This window comes from Pipistrellus kuhlii, unplaced genomic scaffold (genome assembly GCF_014108245.1).
Source record: "Pipistrellus kuhlii isolate mPipKuh1 unplaced genomic scaffold, mPipKuh1.p scaffold_m20_p_2, whole genome shotgun sequence".
NCBI classification, from domain to species: Eukaryota; Metazoa; Chordata; class Mammalia; order Chiroptera; family Vespertilionidae; genus Pipistrellus; species Pipistrellus kuhlii.
The window spans coordinates 141877997-141894071 of NW_023425515.1; the positions used below are offsets into that span (position 1 = coordinate 141877997).

A 16075-nucleotide genomic window follows, 5' to 3' on the forward strand; every position below is an offset into this window, starting at 1 on the left:
TGATATCAATAAAATTACATTTTTTTAAATAATAAAATGATTCTCCATATCATGCCATCAGGAAGATGAATATTAAAATGAGATATCTCTACACACCTATTAAAATGGCTAAAATCCAGAACATTGATAATACCAAATGCTGGCATAGGAATAGGAATTCTCATTCATTTCTGGTGGGAATGAAAAATGGTATAGCCACTTTGGAAGACAGTTTGGTGTTTTCTTACAAAAATAAACATAGGCCACCATAGCTGGTTTGGTTCAGCGGATAGAGCATTGGCCCTCAGACTGAAGGGTCCAAGTTCAATTCTGGTCAAGGGCACATAACCTTAGTTGCAGGCTCCATCCCTGACCCTGGTCAGGGTGGGTTCAGGAGGCAACCAATCGATGTCTCTCACATCAGTGTTTCTTTCTTTCTGTTTCTTCCCTCTCTTCCACTCTCTCCAAAAATCAATGGGAAAACATCCTCAGGTGAAGATTAACAAAAACATTTTAAGTTAAAAAAATAAAATAAACAGCCGGGACCGGTTTGGCTCAATGGATAGAGCGTCGGCTTGGGGACTGACGGGTCCCGGGTTAAATTCCGGTCAAGGGCATGTACCTTGGTTGCGGGCAGATCCCCAGTAGGGGGTGTGCAAGAGGCAGCTGATCAATGACTCTCTCTCATCGATGTTTCTAACTCTCTATCTCTCTCCCTTCAACTCTATACAAAATCAATAAAATATATTTAAAAAAATAAAATAAAATAAAATAAACATAGACTTAACATACCAGCCAATAATGACACTCCTTGGTACTTATCAAAGAAGTTGAAAACTTTCATCCACACAAAAACATGCATATGAATGTTTATAACAGCTTTATTCATAATTGCCAAAACTTGGAAGCAATTAAAATGTCCTTCAATAGGTGAATAGATAAACTGTAGTACATCCAGACAATGAAATATTGTTCAGCACTAAACAGAATGAGTTTTCAAGCCATGAAAAGACATGAAAGAAATCTAAATGCATATTGCTAAGTAAGTGAGAGAAGCCAGTCTAAAAATTACACATTCTGAAAATGGTGAAACTTTTGAGACAGTAAAAATATCAGTGGTTGCCAGTGGTGAGTGTGCAGAGAAGAATAAATAGGTGGGTACAGAGGGATTTTTAGGGCAAACTACTCTACTTAATACTAAAATGGTGGGCTCGTGTCATTTTATATTTGTCCAAATCCATAGAATGTTCAACACCAAGTGTGAACCCTAACATAAATTATGAATTCTGGGTGATGATGTATCAATATAAGTTCTTCAATTGTAAACAATTGTTCCATCTGGTGGGAGATGTTAGAAGGGGTGTGTGTGGGAATAACCATGTGTGGAGGCCACGGATTCATGAGGAATCGCTTAAATCTTCCACTCAATTTGCTGTGAACTGGAAACTGCTCTAAAAAAAATAATCTACTTAAAAATTAAAAATTTAAAAATAAATGGAAAAAGACTTCTGGTCTTGATGATGAGTAGATAAATACTATACTCACCTCCTCCCATGACCATGTCAAAATTCCAACTAAACTACAGAATAACCATCATTGAGAACCGTTTGAAGTCTAGCCTGAAGTGCCTATAACACAAGGGATATACTGAAGAAACCACATTAAAACTAGTAGGAAGGGGCGAAGACTCTGAATGGGCTGGGGTGTGGTGGTTAAAAACCAGAAGGGATATCTTAGCTGCAGAGGTCCCCCCTGAGGAGTGAGACATCCTGGCAGCACCCCAGGCTCCCCAGCTCAGGGCTCCAGTGCCAGGATGAGAAGTCACCATAACTTCTGGCTGTGAAAACCAGATTGTGACTGAGTGACATGGAGGACCTCACCAGATCACCACATCCAACCATGTCCACAAACCACACGTTTAAAGGGCAGATGTGGCAGGCATCGGAGCCCTGCTAAAGTGATGCATGCTCCTCAGGATCAGTCCCTGCACAACAGTTCCTCCACTTAGTCATGGCCAGTCCTCAGAACCAATCAGCCTGAAATCAATGTGGTACCTCACATTGGCATGCCAACAGCTATCAAGACTCAACTTGACTGGCACACACAAGCAACACAAGACACACACCTGGAGCACCTGCTTAGGTGACAGGGAGAAAGCTCCACTAGGTCCCAACACATTAAGGTCACTCTACCAAGACTGCGACACATAGCAAGCAGCACTACCTAATACAAAGAAACAAACACAGGGAGTCCCAAATGAAAAAACGAAAAGAGAGAGAGAAGAAAAAAACTCCAAAAAAGGAACTAAACAAAATGGAGACAAGCAATCTACCAGATGCAGAGTTCAAAATGCTCGTTATAAGGATGCTCAATGATCTTGAAAGATTGATAGAACTTAAGAGAGCAAGGTTATGGGGGTTTGAGGTGTCTGCAATTTGAACCAAGAACACAAAGTCCAGAGGCAAAAAAGTATAAAATGTATTTGATACAGCAAAAGGATTGATCAGATTAAAGCACAGAACTTAGATAGGCTCTCTTATAAAGTTGACCAAAAAAAAAAAATGTTATGGTCAGATTGTTGAAAGTTTTGAATGTCATTTTTTTACTTAATGACTGCTCTTTCATGTTTTTCCAAAAGGGCTAATTCATTAGGTCTTTGAAATGACTTTTAAAAGCTAGCTTCATTTCTTAAATACCAATTTGTTTAGAAGCTAATGAAATTACTTTTTTGTTCTCTCAGTAAAGGGTTCTTAACAATGTTTCATCAATATTTGTAAGCTTCCAAGGGCACCAATAAAAAATGTCAAACTAACCCTAATTAGTTTGGCTCAGTGGATAGAGCACTGGCCTGCGGACTCAAAGGTCCAAGGTTCGATTCCAGTCAGGGGCATGTACCTTGGTTGTGAACACATACCCAGTAGGGAGTGTGCAGGAGGCAGGTGATTGATGTTTCTCTTATTGATATTTCTAGTTCTCTATCCCTTTCCCTTCCTCTCTATAAAAAAAAAATCAATAAAATATATATATTTTAAAAATATGTCAAACTAATTAACCTAAAAAGACTAAATGGAAGAAGGGCTTTATCAGTTTTAATTCTCCTTGCACTAATTGTCTATATCATCTAAACTTCCCAGTACTTTATCACTATAGTTATATTAGTAATTCCCAAAGTGTTCAAGTTTTGATACAGTGTCATTGCTTCGTTTTATACTTTCCTGCACAAAGCATTGTAATAAAATGTACACATTTAATTTTATTAATTTAATGCTTTACAAAATAAGATTTAAAATGAAATTTTAAAAAATGTAAAAGTGCATGCCTTTTAAAAAATTAAAATAAAATTGATTTAAGACATTTATAAAAATTACTAGAGGCCCAGTGCATGGACTTGTGCACCAGTGGCATCCCTCAGCTTGGCCTGCTCCCTCTCACATTCCAGGACACCTCGGGGGATGCCAGAGAGCAGGTTTCAGCCTGATCCTCGCAGGCCAGGTTGAGGGACCTCACCAGTGCACAGGGCCTCTAGTATGCATATAAGCTCTTTGGTTAATCTCTTTGCTCCCTCCTCCCTTCTCTCATATTCATCAGTCTGTTCCATGTTTCCATATCTATGGTTTCTGCTCCCGAGCTGAACATCTGCCCCCTGGTGGTCAGTGCTTGTCATAGCTACCGGATAGTCACTTAGTCTTTTATAGATATACCATAGATATATAGATATAAATATAGATATAGATATAGAGATAGAGACAGATATAGAGATGGATATAGACATATAGAGGTAGAGATATATAGATATATAGATATAGGTCTAGATTGGAGTTACTGGAGATACCCAGGTATCAGAAATACTTTATGCTTTTATTTTTTTAAAATATGTTTTTACTTATTTCAGAGAGAGGAAGGAGAGAGAAAAATCGTCATTGATTGGCTTACCTCTTGCCCGCCCCCTTCCCAGGTTAGACCCCACAACTAGGGCATGTGCTCCAACCAAGAATCCAACTGTGACATCTTGGTTCATGGATCCATGCTCAACCACTGAGCTACACTTGGCCTGGCAATATTTTTTGTTTTTAAAAAAAATCATTTTCTTTTTGGGTGCGTAGAATTCGTGTATTCTGAGGTGATATTAAAATGTATCCTGATAATATTTCGTTTTTCTCCTCACCGAAACAAGTTTAAGTGTTATTGCGATAACAGAAGTTGCCTGTGGGAAGGTGTTTAAGACCACAAGGTAAACAGAAAGAAAGGACATAATATTGTAATACAGTACTGTGAAGGAATTTTTCTCAAGCTGTGAGATGCCAGAGAAGAGTGAATGTGATTCAGAGGGGCTCAGAGAATTGTCCTCTCTACAGGGGACTTTCTTTAGCTCTAGGCCCCTGCCTAGCCCTATCTTCAGCAGAGAGATGGAAACTTTGATGACTAGTTTCACCCTGCCTCCCCTTTATGCAGAAGGTGATGGCTCCAAGGAGAGCAGTGATCTGGCTACAACCTGGCTAACCAACCCAGAGAGATTCCATAAGGTAGTGGAGCCACATCATCCACCAACAATCCAGGGTTTGTGGAGGGTCTCTCCCAAGGTCAATTGCTTCAGACACAGCAGAAGGCATTGAACAGAGGCATGAAGATGAGCAAAGATGTAAATGAGGAGGGTGGTCCAAAGGAAGAAAGAGGAAGACACCTCTTTGAAACAGTGATATACCCAAACCCTCCCTTACAGGATATGTTCAGGTCATGAATAAGCATCAAGAACATGAGAGCAAAGAGACCAGAAATCCCATTGCCAGAAATCACATTAGGCAATGAATGTTAGGAAAAACAGCGCTACTCTGATGAAGCCAAAAGAGATAAGGAGTGTTACATGAAGGAACTGGAGTAGTATTAGAAGACTGAGGCCTACAAAGTTTTCAGTAGGAAAACCCAGGACCATCAGAAAGGCAAATCTCAAAGGCAAGATGCAGCCAGACCAGCCACTCATAATCATGAGAAAGAAACAAAAGAAACTGTCTGTTTTTGACATCCCTATATTTACAGAGGAATTCTTGAGCCACAGCAAAGCTCAGGAGGCAGAGCTTCACAAATCCAACATGGAGTTTGAAGGAGAAATGCAGCCCTGCAGAAGCACGTGGAGAGCGTGCGTACAGCAGTGGAGAAGCTGGAATGGGATGCGATCCTGGAGTGATGCCCCAACACTGTCTTACAACAGCACCTGGAGACCCTGCGGCAGGGGTTGACCAGCAGCTTTGCCAGCATGCCCTGACCTGGAAGTGGAGAGACACCTACACTGGACGCCTTTGGCTCATATGTGAACAGACTGCACAGTATTATAATATTTTAGCTAATCCCCAAGACAATGAAAACCTCACTGCTGTGGTTGGAGAAGTTGTAAACAGAGTTGATCGTTAAGGAATTGTGGGTGCTCACTGATATCACACTTCAAAAATAAGATGGCCTTAGATTTTATCAATACTACTAAAATCTTGGAATTACACTGAGTAAATATAAATGAGTTGGAGACTTGTAACAAATAAAAAGTAAAATGTAAGCTAATAAAGTAGCACTGTAACATCCTGCCCTTTTTTCTTACCCTCTTTTACAAGAAGTCACTAAAAAGATTACCATAGCGTTAGTGAATGTACAGTAAACTAATCTCATACTTCCCTAGCATTTTGGAATCAGTTGAAATAAAGAATTCTCTATGATACTTTTTCATATTTAATAAAGAGAGCCAAAAGAAATTGCAGAATTTCTAGGTCATTTTCTTTTCTTTATCATCTCCTTTTTTAAAGATTTTTTATTTTAGACAGAGATGAAGAGAGAATCATCAACTGGTTGCCTCCCACTCACAAACCAACCAGGGATTGAACCCAAAACCTGGGTATTTGCCCTGACCAGGAATCAAATGACGACCTTTTTGGTGCATAGGACAACACTCAACCAACTAAGCCCCATATCAGCCAGGGCCTAGGTCATTTTAAATGGATCTTGTAAATTGATATTTGATTATATATTTTCATTATGTTGAAAGATCACAGAATGTAGAGCAGTGTTGTCCAACAGAAATCTAAACCTTCAAATGCAAGACACATATATAACTTAAACATTTCCAGAATCTACATTTTAATAAAAGTAAAAAGAAAGGTGAAATTAATTTTAATAATGTATTTTATTTAACCCAAGATATTATCATTGCAACATGTAATGAATAACAAATTATCAGGAAGCTATTTTACATTCTTGTTTTTATTCTAAATCTTCAGAAGCCAGTATGATTTTCACACTTCGCACTATATCTCAGTTCAGAGAGCCACATGTCAGGTTCTTAACAGCTTCATGTGGCTAGTGGCTACTATTAATATATTAGCCAGTATAGATGAAGAGGTTCCTTCTCATCATTAGTGCTGAAATCCAATTTTCAGAAACTTCAACCTATGAACTCTGTTTAAAAAGGTTGAGGAAGACTTAAATAATCATACCTCTATACTGTCCAGCTTGATTCACCACTCCTGGCCATAAATGACTTTGGCTGTTTCCCAAAATCAAATATACCCTGAAAGTACTCGATTCTCATTATTTGCCATAGTTATGTTCCATAAAGTTGCTGTGGATGCTAAATTAGTGAATACTGAATCATTTTCCCTAAGGGAAATGCAGAGTTAAGTCAACTCATCAATAGATAACCTTGTTTTATGTGTGCTTATGCTTAACGGTACCTTAGTTACTGTAACATTGAACTCAAGATCAACAGCACTATAACTCATGCCTGAATAAAGCTTACTTAACACATGCATTCTCTCCTTAGGGTACATCACAGGCTTCCTATGCTTAAGAACACAATTTAGACAGCATTTCAGCACTACACTAAAATATTTCTTTAAATAGTGAAATCACCAACAAAGAACACAAAAATGCAAAAAATGTAAAAGTATACTTAATAGTCTACAAAAACTTGTTTACAGTATGAGAACTGAAACAATAAAGCTAAGTAAGCACTGCCTTGTTGGACCCAGCTAGGATCATAGAACTCAAATTTATTTTGCCCATGCTCATGTCTGCAAAAAGAAAAAGAAAAACAAAAAATCCTGCAGATCACCCCAACAGCTTGATTTCAGAGTTTCAATTAGATTTGAGGCTTAGTGGACAAACTCAAAAGTACAGAATTGGTAAATAATGAAGGATTAACTGTATAATGATATACTACTACTGATAATCTTCTAAATCAATTATGATGCTTAAAAATTATTTTTAAGCAAGAGCAAATTAATAAGTATACAGGCATTAATGTCTTTAAAATAATATTTCTTTAGTATATATAAAGTGAATGGTTTGTGTATATAATTCTCTTCCCCACTCCACACTTAGTTTGCTTCTGCTTTTTTTTTAAAAATATATATTTTATTGATATTTTACAGAGGTGAGGAAGAGAGAGAGATAGAGAGCTAGAAACATCGATGAGAGAGAAACACGGACCAGCTGCCTCTTGCACACCCCCTACCAGGAATGTGCCCACAACCAATGTTCATGCCCTTGACCGGAATCGAACCCGGGACCTTCCAGTCTGCAGACCAACACTCTACCACTGAGCCAGACTGGTTTCGGCTGCTTCTGCTTTGAGACTCAGCCTCTAGTTGGCCAAATCTTACTCTGACCTTGAGTTCCCATATTTTCCCCAGTATCTCTATTCTATCACAACTACATAACTATCTGTTTGCTTATGTCTTGTACACTGGGAGATTGTAACCTCCCTGAGAGATCCTGTTTTTGTTTTTCTCTAGATCTTATTTTCTAGTGCTGTACAAGGCCTTATTTATAACATATTGCTGTTCAGTTAACTTTTAATGAGTGAAAATAATTCAATGACATGAATAATTATGAGGACCTACATAAAATAACTATGAAATAAAAAGACAAATTGCTAAAGTAATCAAGAGATAGAATATATACAATTTGCCAACCAAATGCATGTGGAAATTTGAAAAAGTTTTAGAATTCTCTTGTTTCCAGATAGAACAAAGATGTATACAGTTCACCCTAGCTGGTTTGGCTCACTGGATAGAGCGTTGGCCTGCAAACTGAAAGGTCCCAGGTTCGATTCCAGTCAAGGGCACATGACCAGGTTGTGGGCTCGATCCCCAATGGAGGACTTGCAAAAGGCAGCCAATTCATGATTCTCTCTCATTGTGGATGTTTTCTATCTCTCCCTCCTTCTTTTTTCCTCTCCAAAATCAATAAAAATATATTTTTAAAAAGGAAGTGCACAGTTGAAGTACTAGTGAAAATATCCTATATAATAAAAGGCTAATATGCAAATCAACCAAACAGCAGAACAACCAGTTTCTATGATATGCACTGACCACCGGGGGCAGACGCTCAATTCAGAAGCTGCCCCCTGGTGATCAGTGTGCTACCACAGGGGGAGCACTGCTCAGCCAGAAGCCAGGCTCACAGCTGGTGAGCACAGCGGTGGTGGCTGGGGCCTCTCCCGCCTCTGCAACAGCGCTAAGGATGTCTGACCATGGCTTAGACCCGGTCCCCTGGGGAGCGGGCCTAAGCCATCAGTCAGACATCTCCCAAGGGCTCCTGGACTGCAAGAGGGCACAAGCTGGGCTGAGGAACACCCTCTGAGTGCAACAATTTTGTGCACCAGGCCTCTAGCAGAATATAAGAATACATTTGAAGAGAAAGACAAGTTCTTGTTAGAACATACCTATAACCCTACTAATCACCCCTTCATCTCTGCTACTTCAATACTTGGTAAAGTTCATTGCTTGAACTATATTCCTGATTACTACCTATGTTGTAATAACTTGTTTCTCTAACTCCCCTATAATAATGTAAGATCAAACAAGGCAAGGCTTATTTAATTTTCGACTCCCAAAAACCTAGTACAATAATATTCAATTAAATTTAATGTGGATGAAGGTGTCTAGGAAAGAACTGGATATTCTAAATTGGGACTTAGGAAAAAAAGTCTTAGTTGGAGATAAAGATTTAGAAGAGATTGTAACACAGGTAGTATTTTAAAGTGTAAAAGAGAAATAATTTTTGAAAGAATCAAAGAGAACTTTTGGATTGCCAGCATTTAAGGGGCACCTCAATAAAAAACTGATGATGAGCTCAGCCTATGTAGTTCAGTGGTTGAGTGTCAACCCATGCAACAAGAGGTCACTGGTTCAATTCCAGGTCAGGCACAAGCCTAGGTGTCAATCCCCTGCGGGGCATGCAGGAAGCAGTCGATTGATTATTTTCTCTCATCATTGATGTTTCTCTCTCTCTCTCACCCTCTTCATTTCTCTCTGAAATCAACAACAACAAAAAATATATATATATATATATTAAAAAGAACCTTCAACCCTGACTGGTTTTGCTCAGTGAATAGAGCGTCGGCCTGCAAAAGGTCCCAGGTTCGATTCCGGTCAAGGGCATATGCCTGGGTTCTGGGCTTGATCCCCAGTGGGGGATTTGCAGGAGGCAGCCAATCCATGATTCTCTCTCATCATGGATGTTTCTACCGAGTTTCCCCGAAAATAAGATATCCTCCGAAAATAAGACCTAGCGCATGGAAAATAAGATATCCTCCTGAAAATAAGACCTAGCGCAACTTTGGGAGAAAAAATTAATATAAGACACTGTCTTATTTTCTGGGAAACAGGGTATCTCTCCCTCTTCTTTCCTCTCTGAAATCAATAAAAATATATTTTTAAAATAAATTTTAAAATAAATAAATAAAAAGAACCTTCATATGCCAAGACACCTTTCTAGGTACTGAGGATACAATATATATAAAAAATCCATGCCTTTACATTCTAATGGGAAAGATAAAATTTTATTTTTTAAAATAATTACGAACAATTTAAAAAATATTATATAGAATATTAGGAGCTACGAAAACTAAAGAAAGGAAATAAGAAAATTAAAATTTTAGATGGGGTGACCAGAAATGAGTTTAAAGGGTTGAGAAATGACATTTGTACCATGACCTGAAAGAGGAAAGGAGGAAAGTTATGTATATATGTTGGGGTAAAATATACCAGGTTGAGGGAAATGTTAAAAAATGCTAGGCATCTTTGAGGTGCTGCTATGTAAGAATGATGAAGTGGGAGTTGTGAAAAGGTTAGAAGGCAGTCAGAAAATAATACATGGCTAAATGGTGTGGAGCCTTGTAAACTATTAAAGACAGACTTCTATACAAGAAAATGAGAAGCCACTGAAATTTTATGCAGGATGCCAAAATCACTGGCGTGGGAAAGAATGATAAAGTCTAAAGAGAATGCTTTTGCAATATTTCAGGTGGATTGGATCATGATGTGGCCATTTTATTAATTTTAAAAGTAGAATCAATAGGACTTCCTGATGAATCAGATGTGGGATATGAGAGGAATCAATAATGACTCCAAGGTTTTTCAGCTTCGGCAAACTGAAAAAACAAATTTGTTACTTACTAAAATAGGAAGACAGAAGAGCTGGAGGAGGAAATTGAACATATTAAGTGGAAGATGCCTATTAAACTTACAAACTATAATGTCTCAGAGGCAATTAAATACATGAGTCTGGTTTACATAAAGCAGTCCAGAGGGAAGATTAAAAATTTGGAGTAAATATGATCTTTAAAACCATAAGACAAAAGATTATACTAGAGTGAAGATAAAAAATATAAATAAATAAATAAATAAATAAATAAATGCCCAAAGACAGAATTTTAAGGGTCACAAATGTAGTGGTAATAACTATTACCAAGAAAGTGGGGCCTCTCCCCTGGCTCCAGATAAATATTAATTATTCAAAACCAAATATGATACTTGCTAGAGTAAGGCTGTGGAATTAGCTGAATCCAATTGGTATCCAGAGAAAGAGGGTAGAAGAAAGAGAAGAAACTTTCCTCTTCCACTTTACAATCATGACTGCATAACACTGGGAACTGTGGCAACCATTATGCAATCATTAGGGGCAGAAAACCACATACTAAGGATGGCAGACGATAAAGATTTTTTAAAAACAATAGCTCATATACTGAGCTGCTAAATCAACCAGTCCTAAAGCTACTCTGAATCTCAATTTTTAGGTTATTTCATAAGAATTTTCATTACATACAGGCAATAGTATATGCTTACAATAATGTCATTTAATTTTTATTATAATGCTTAGGGTACCAAGGAACAAACTGAGACTCAAAAAAAAAAAAAAAAAAGTAAAACTTGAAGAAGTTAAATAACTTGCACTTATGCAGCAAATGGTGAATCAAAGCTCATCTAACTCCAAAGTCTATTTCCAGTGATTAATAATAGTGGGTTTAAAAAAAAGAAAAAAAAGAAAAAAAAAAAAAAAAAAAGCAGCAGCAGCATGTTACTCCCTGGCCCTGCAGCCATTCACAACTATTGGCTTTTACCAGCAGGCATTACAGTAATGAGTTTGTGTGTGTGTGTGGGGGGGGGGGGGGGGGGGGGGGGAAGGCAGGGAGGGGGAGCTCTTAAGTCATATAAACAATCTCAGTTGATAAAAAAAATAAAAAGAGAGTAGTGGATTTAAAGAGTGTATACAGAAATGCTATGGATTTCTTGGTGTTAATTTTGTATCCTGCTACATTGCCAAATTTATTTATTAAGTCAATTAGTTTTTTAATGGAGTCTTTTGGGTTTTTTATGTACAATATCATGTCATCTGCAAATAAGGATAACTTTACTTCTTCTTTTCCAATTTGGATGCCTTTTATTTCCTCTTCTTGTCTAATTGCAATGGCTAGTACTTCCAGTACTATGTCAAACAGGAGTGGCGAAAGTGGGCATCCCTGTCTTGTTCCTGTTCTTAGAAAATGGAACTCCCATTTGACCCAGTAATCCCACTCCTAGGAATATATCCCAAGAAACTAGAAACACCAATTAGAAAGGATATATGCACCCCTATGTTCCTAGCAGCACAATCTACAATAGCTAGAATTTGGAAACAGCATAGGTGCCCGTCAGCAGATGATTGGATCAAAAAACTATGGTACATCTACACAATGGAATACTATGCTGCCATAAAAAGAAGGAATTCTCATCATTTGCAGCAACCTGGATGGAATTGGAGAACATCATGCTGAGAGAAATAAGCCAGTCAATGAAAGAGAAACATCACATGACCTCACTCATTTATGGATAATAAAGAACATTATAAACTGATGAACCAAAAGATAGATATAGAGACAGTAAAGCAACAAGTAGACTGTCAAATTACAGCAGGTAGGGTAGGGAGATCTGGGGGAGATAAGAGATCAACCAAAGGACTTGTATACATGCATATAAGTACAACCAATGGACACAAAACTCTGGGGAGGGGGGGGTATGTATGGGAGGGGGAGGGCAATGTTAAATTATGTACACAGATATATAAATGAATAAAAAAAATAATAATTTTTAAAAAAGGAGTGGATACAACCAAAAGACAAAGGAGAATGGGAACTGAGAATTCTTGAAGAGAATGGCAAAATTAGGCCAGGAAGTAACAGAGACTGAAAGAAAAGGGAAATGACCTAGCCCAGTGGTCAGCAAACTGCAGCTCATGAACCACATGCAGCTCCGGAGCTGCAGTTTGCAGCTCTGTTGACTAATGAGTTTGCCAACCACTGCTGTAAGGCATTACCCTTACACAGAAGTTTTGGCTTCAGGTTAAAGACATTAGTACATTATTAAAATGTTTTTTAAGTGTTTTTCCCTAAGGCAGTCGTTGGCAAACTCATTAGTCATCAGAGCAGCAAACCACGGCTCGCAAGTGTCAGCCTGCAGACTGAAGGGTCCCAGGTTCAGTTCCAGTCAAGGACACATACCCCAGGTTGCAGGCTCCTACCAGCCTGGGCCCTGGTCAGGGTTCATGCAGGAGGCAACCAATCAATGTGTTTCTCACATCAGTATTTCTGTCTTTCCCTCTCTCTTCCACTCTCTAAAAAAAAAAAAAAAATCAATGGAAAAATATCCTCAGGTGAGGATTAAAAAAAAGGGGTGGGGTGGGAGTATCAAAAGACTAGAAGAACAGAGTATATTAGCAAACTAGATGCACAGTGCACAAAGTTTGTACAAAATTCGTGCATGATCTAGGCTTGGCCAGTGATCAGGGCCAATTGGGGCCTTCCGGCTGCCAGCTGGGACCTGCCTTCATTCCACAACGCCCCCTGGTGGTCAGTGCACATCAAATGGTCGTTTCACCGACCTGTCAATTTGCATATTAGGGTTTTATTATATAGGATAAAAAATTAAGTAGAAGGTAGATATACTGATAAAAACCAAGATATTGTTGGTTCTAAAGATTCTTCCTCTTTTTGTGCTCAAGGAGCAGAAAACCCCCTTTTGAAATGTAAACCAATCACTGCTGATTCACAGAATATTCCATAAAATAAAAAACAATTACTTTTCTTTCTTTTTTGGCTGACAGCAGCTGCCCTCACACTACAAGACTAGTTTGAGCTGTCTTGTAAACATGGTGGGTTTTGTTTTGGCTTTTTTTTTATATATATATTTTATTGATTTTTTTTACAGAGAGGAAGAGAAAGGGATAGAGAGTTAGAAACATCAATGAGAAACATCGACCAGCTGCCTCCTGCACCCCCCACCACTGGGGATGTGCCCGCAACTAAGGTATATGCCCTTGACGAGAATCAAACCCAGGACCGGAGTCCACAGGCCAACGCTCTATCCACTGAGCCAAACTGGTTTTGGGGGAAAATGGGTTTTTGATTCTAAATCCAGCCTATCACCAGGAATGCTCAGAGCCTACTCAAGAAGGCAAATAATCCTTTCTCCTAATATTTACACGGTAAAATAAGATTGTTTTAGAGTAATAAATCTGACAATAAAATAGATAAATTTTCAGGCTAATTTAAATTGGCTACTTGAAATAAGCGGATATTCTAGAAAAACTAATTGCACTGGACAAAAACTGTTCCGAAAGGGTTAACTAAAATTTTTATTGGTAGTTCATCTCAGGATAAAATCTCACAACAAGAAATGAACCTAAAGCAGTCATATTATAGTGCAAAAAATTAAAATTTAAAAGCTATCAAGACTACATTATAAAATGTTCAAAAGCATCCTAATATGTAAATTAAAAAAAGTGGGAAAGTAGAATATCATGTAAGGAAAAATATCCTGAAAGTAAATTAAATCTAGAAAATTTGTACTTTAGAAAATTAATTGTAATGCTATCAGCAAGACACCCAGGAAAAACACACATGGTGTTAAAACAAGCCAGAGGAAAATCATTCGGGCAAAAAAATGAAAAAGGGTCCCAAGTCAAATGTATAGAAAATATTCCTTCATTAACTTTTGGTTGAGAATATGTTTGTATATTTTCAGAAAACAACTCCGAGACCATGTGGATTCTGGCAACAGAGAGGAATTGACAGGACTACTTCAACCATGAAGACAGAAGAGAAGCAGTCCAGAGATGGAAGACGCTGATGACGCCTTGCCATAATAGCAGTCAGCAGCTGTGTATCACTGCAGGTGGCCCAGGACCAAACCATAGAGGGTTGGTCCTGCATTACCATCATTTGTCCACCATCCAGAACTGAAATATCATTGCTGACATGTACACATAATGAACTGTTTGACATTGAAATTGGGTCTCAAAAGAACTGTTGGCCCAGAAAGAAATTCACTACAGACTGATTCATATGCCTTTCAAGCTTAACGATTATTGCTTGTTTCATTTTTGATTCTTATATTTCCAGTAGGACATGATCTCACTCATCTAGGGGAAATGGTGAACAACATAGACCACATGTGTCAAACACAAGGCCCGCGGGCCAAATCCGTCCCATCAGGCCTTGCAATGTGGCCCGCATCGCGCTGTCATCACTGCACTCTGCTGCGTTTCCATCACAATGACAGTTTATGACTGTTCAGTAAACCATTCGGCCCGCGATTTAGGCTGGATTTTATATTTTGGCCCCTTCTCTGATTGAGTTCGACACCCCTAACATAGACTGATGAACAAGAACAGACCCAGAGATAAGGAGCCATGGGTCAGACTGTTGGACCTTAAAGGGAGGGTGGGGATTAAAGAGGGAGATCAGCCAAAGGACTTACTTATGTGCATACATATGAGCCTAACCAGTGGTCAAGGACAATAGGCGGTTGGGGCATGAGTGGGGAGGGTTGGGGGATTGGAATGGGGGGTTGAGGACAAATATGTGATACCTTAATCAATAGAGAATTTTTTTAAAAAAAATCTTGTTACGCCGAAACCGGTTTGGCTCAGTGGTAGAGCATCGGTCTGCGGACTGAAAGGTCCCGGGTTCGATTCCGGTCAAGGGCATGTACCTTGGTTGCGGGCACATCCCCAGTTGGGGGTGTGCAAGAGGCAGCTGGTCGGTGTTTCTCTCTCATCGACGTTTCTAACTCTCTGTCCCTCTCAATTCCTCTCTGTGTAAAATCAATAAAATATATATTAAAAAAAAAAAAAAAAAAAAAAAATCTTGTTACGCCGAAACCGGTTTGGCTCAGTGGTAGAGCATCGGTCTGCGGACTGAAAGGTCCCAGGATCAATTCCAGTCAAAGCCATGTACCTTGGTTGCGGGCACATCCCCAGTAGGGGGTGTGCAAGAGGCATCTGGTCGATGTTTCTCTCTCATCAACGTTTCTCTCTCCCTCCCTTCCTCTCTGCAAAAAATCATAATATATATATATATTTTAAAATCTTGTTACTTTTAATGGCAGTTAAGCAATCTGAGTCACAATCTCCTGTGCCACAAAATGAAATTAGATGATCTTCAAGACATTTCAAAATCTTTTTTAAAGTAATTTTTATTTTTTAATTAGTTAATGTATAACATTTTATTAGTTTCCGGTATAAAACCCAGTGGTTAGACATTTATATAACTTACAAACTGATCACTTCAATAAATATACTATCCATCTGACACCACACAAATATTATTGACCATACTTCCTATGCTATACTTTACCCACATGCTTATAACCAGTGTTTTGAATTCTGCATCTAGTAGATTGCTGGTTTCTATTTTTTTTAGTTATTTTTCTGGAGTTTTATTGTTGTTTCACCTGGGACATGTTTTTTTGTCTCCTCATTTTGGCTACCTCCCTGTGTTTATTTCTATCTAACA

At 38.4% G+C, this 16075-nt stretch overlaps 1 protein-coding gene and 1 pseudogene across 1 annotated transcript in view; one reads left to right on the forward strand and one right to left on the reverse strand.

Annotated features, from left to right (window-relative positions):
• Positions 1–16075, reverse strand: part of DNAJB4 (DnaJ heat shock protein family (Hsp40) member B4) — a 47291-nt gene that overhangs the window by 24082 nt on the left and 7134 nt on the right. The gene's annotated exons all lie outside the window — the stretch shown is intronic.
• On the forward strand, positions 4264–5551 carry LOC118724293 (annotated as a pseudogene).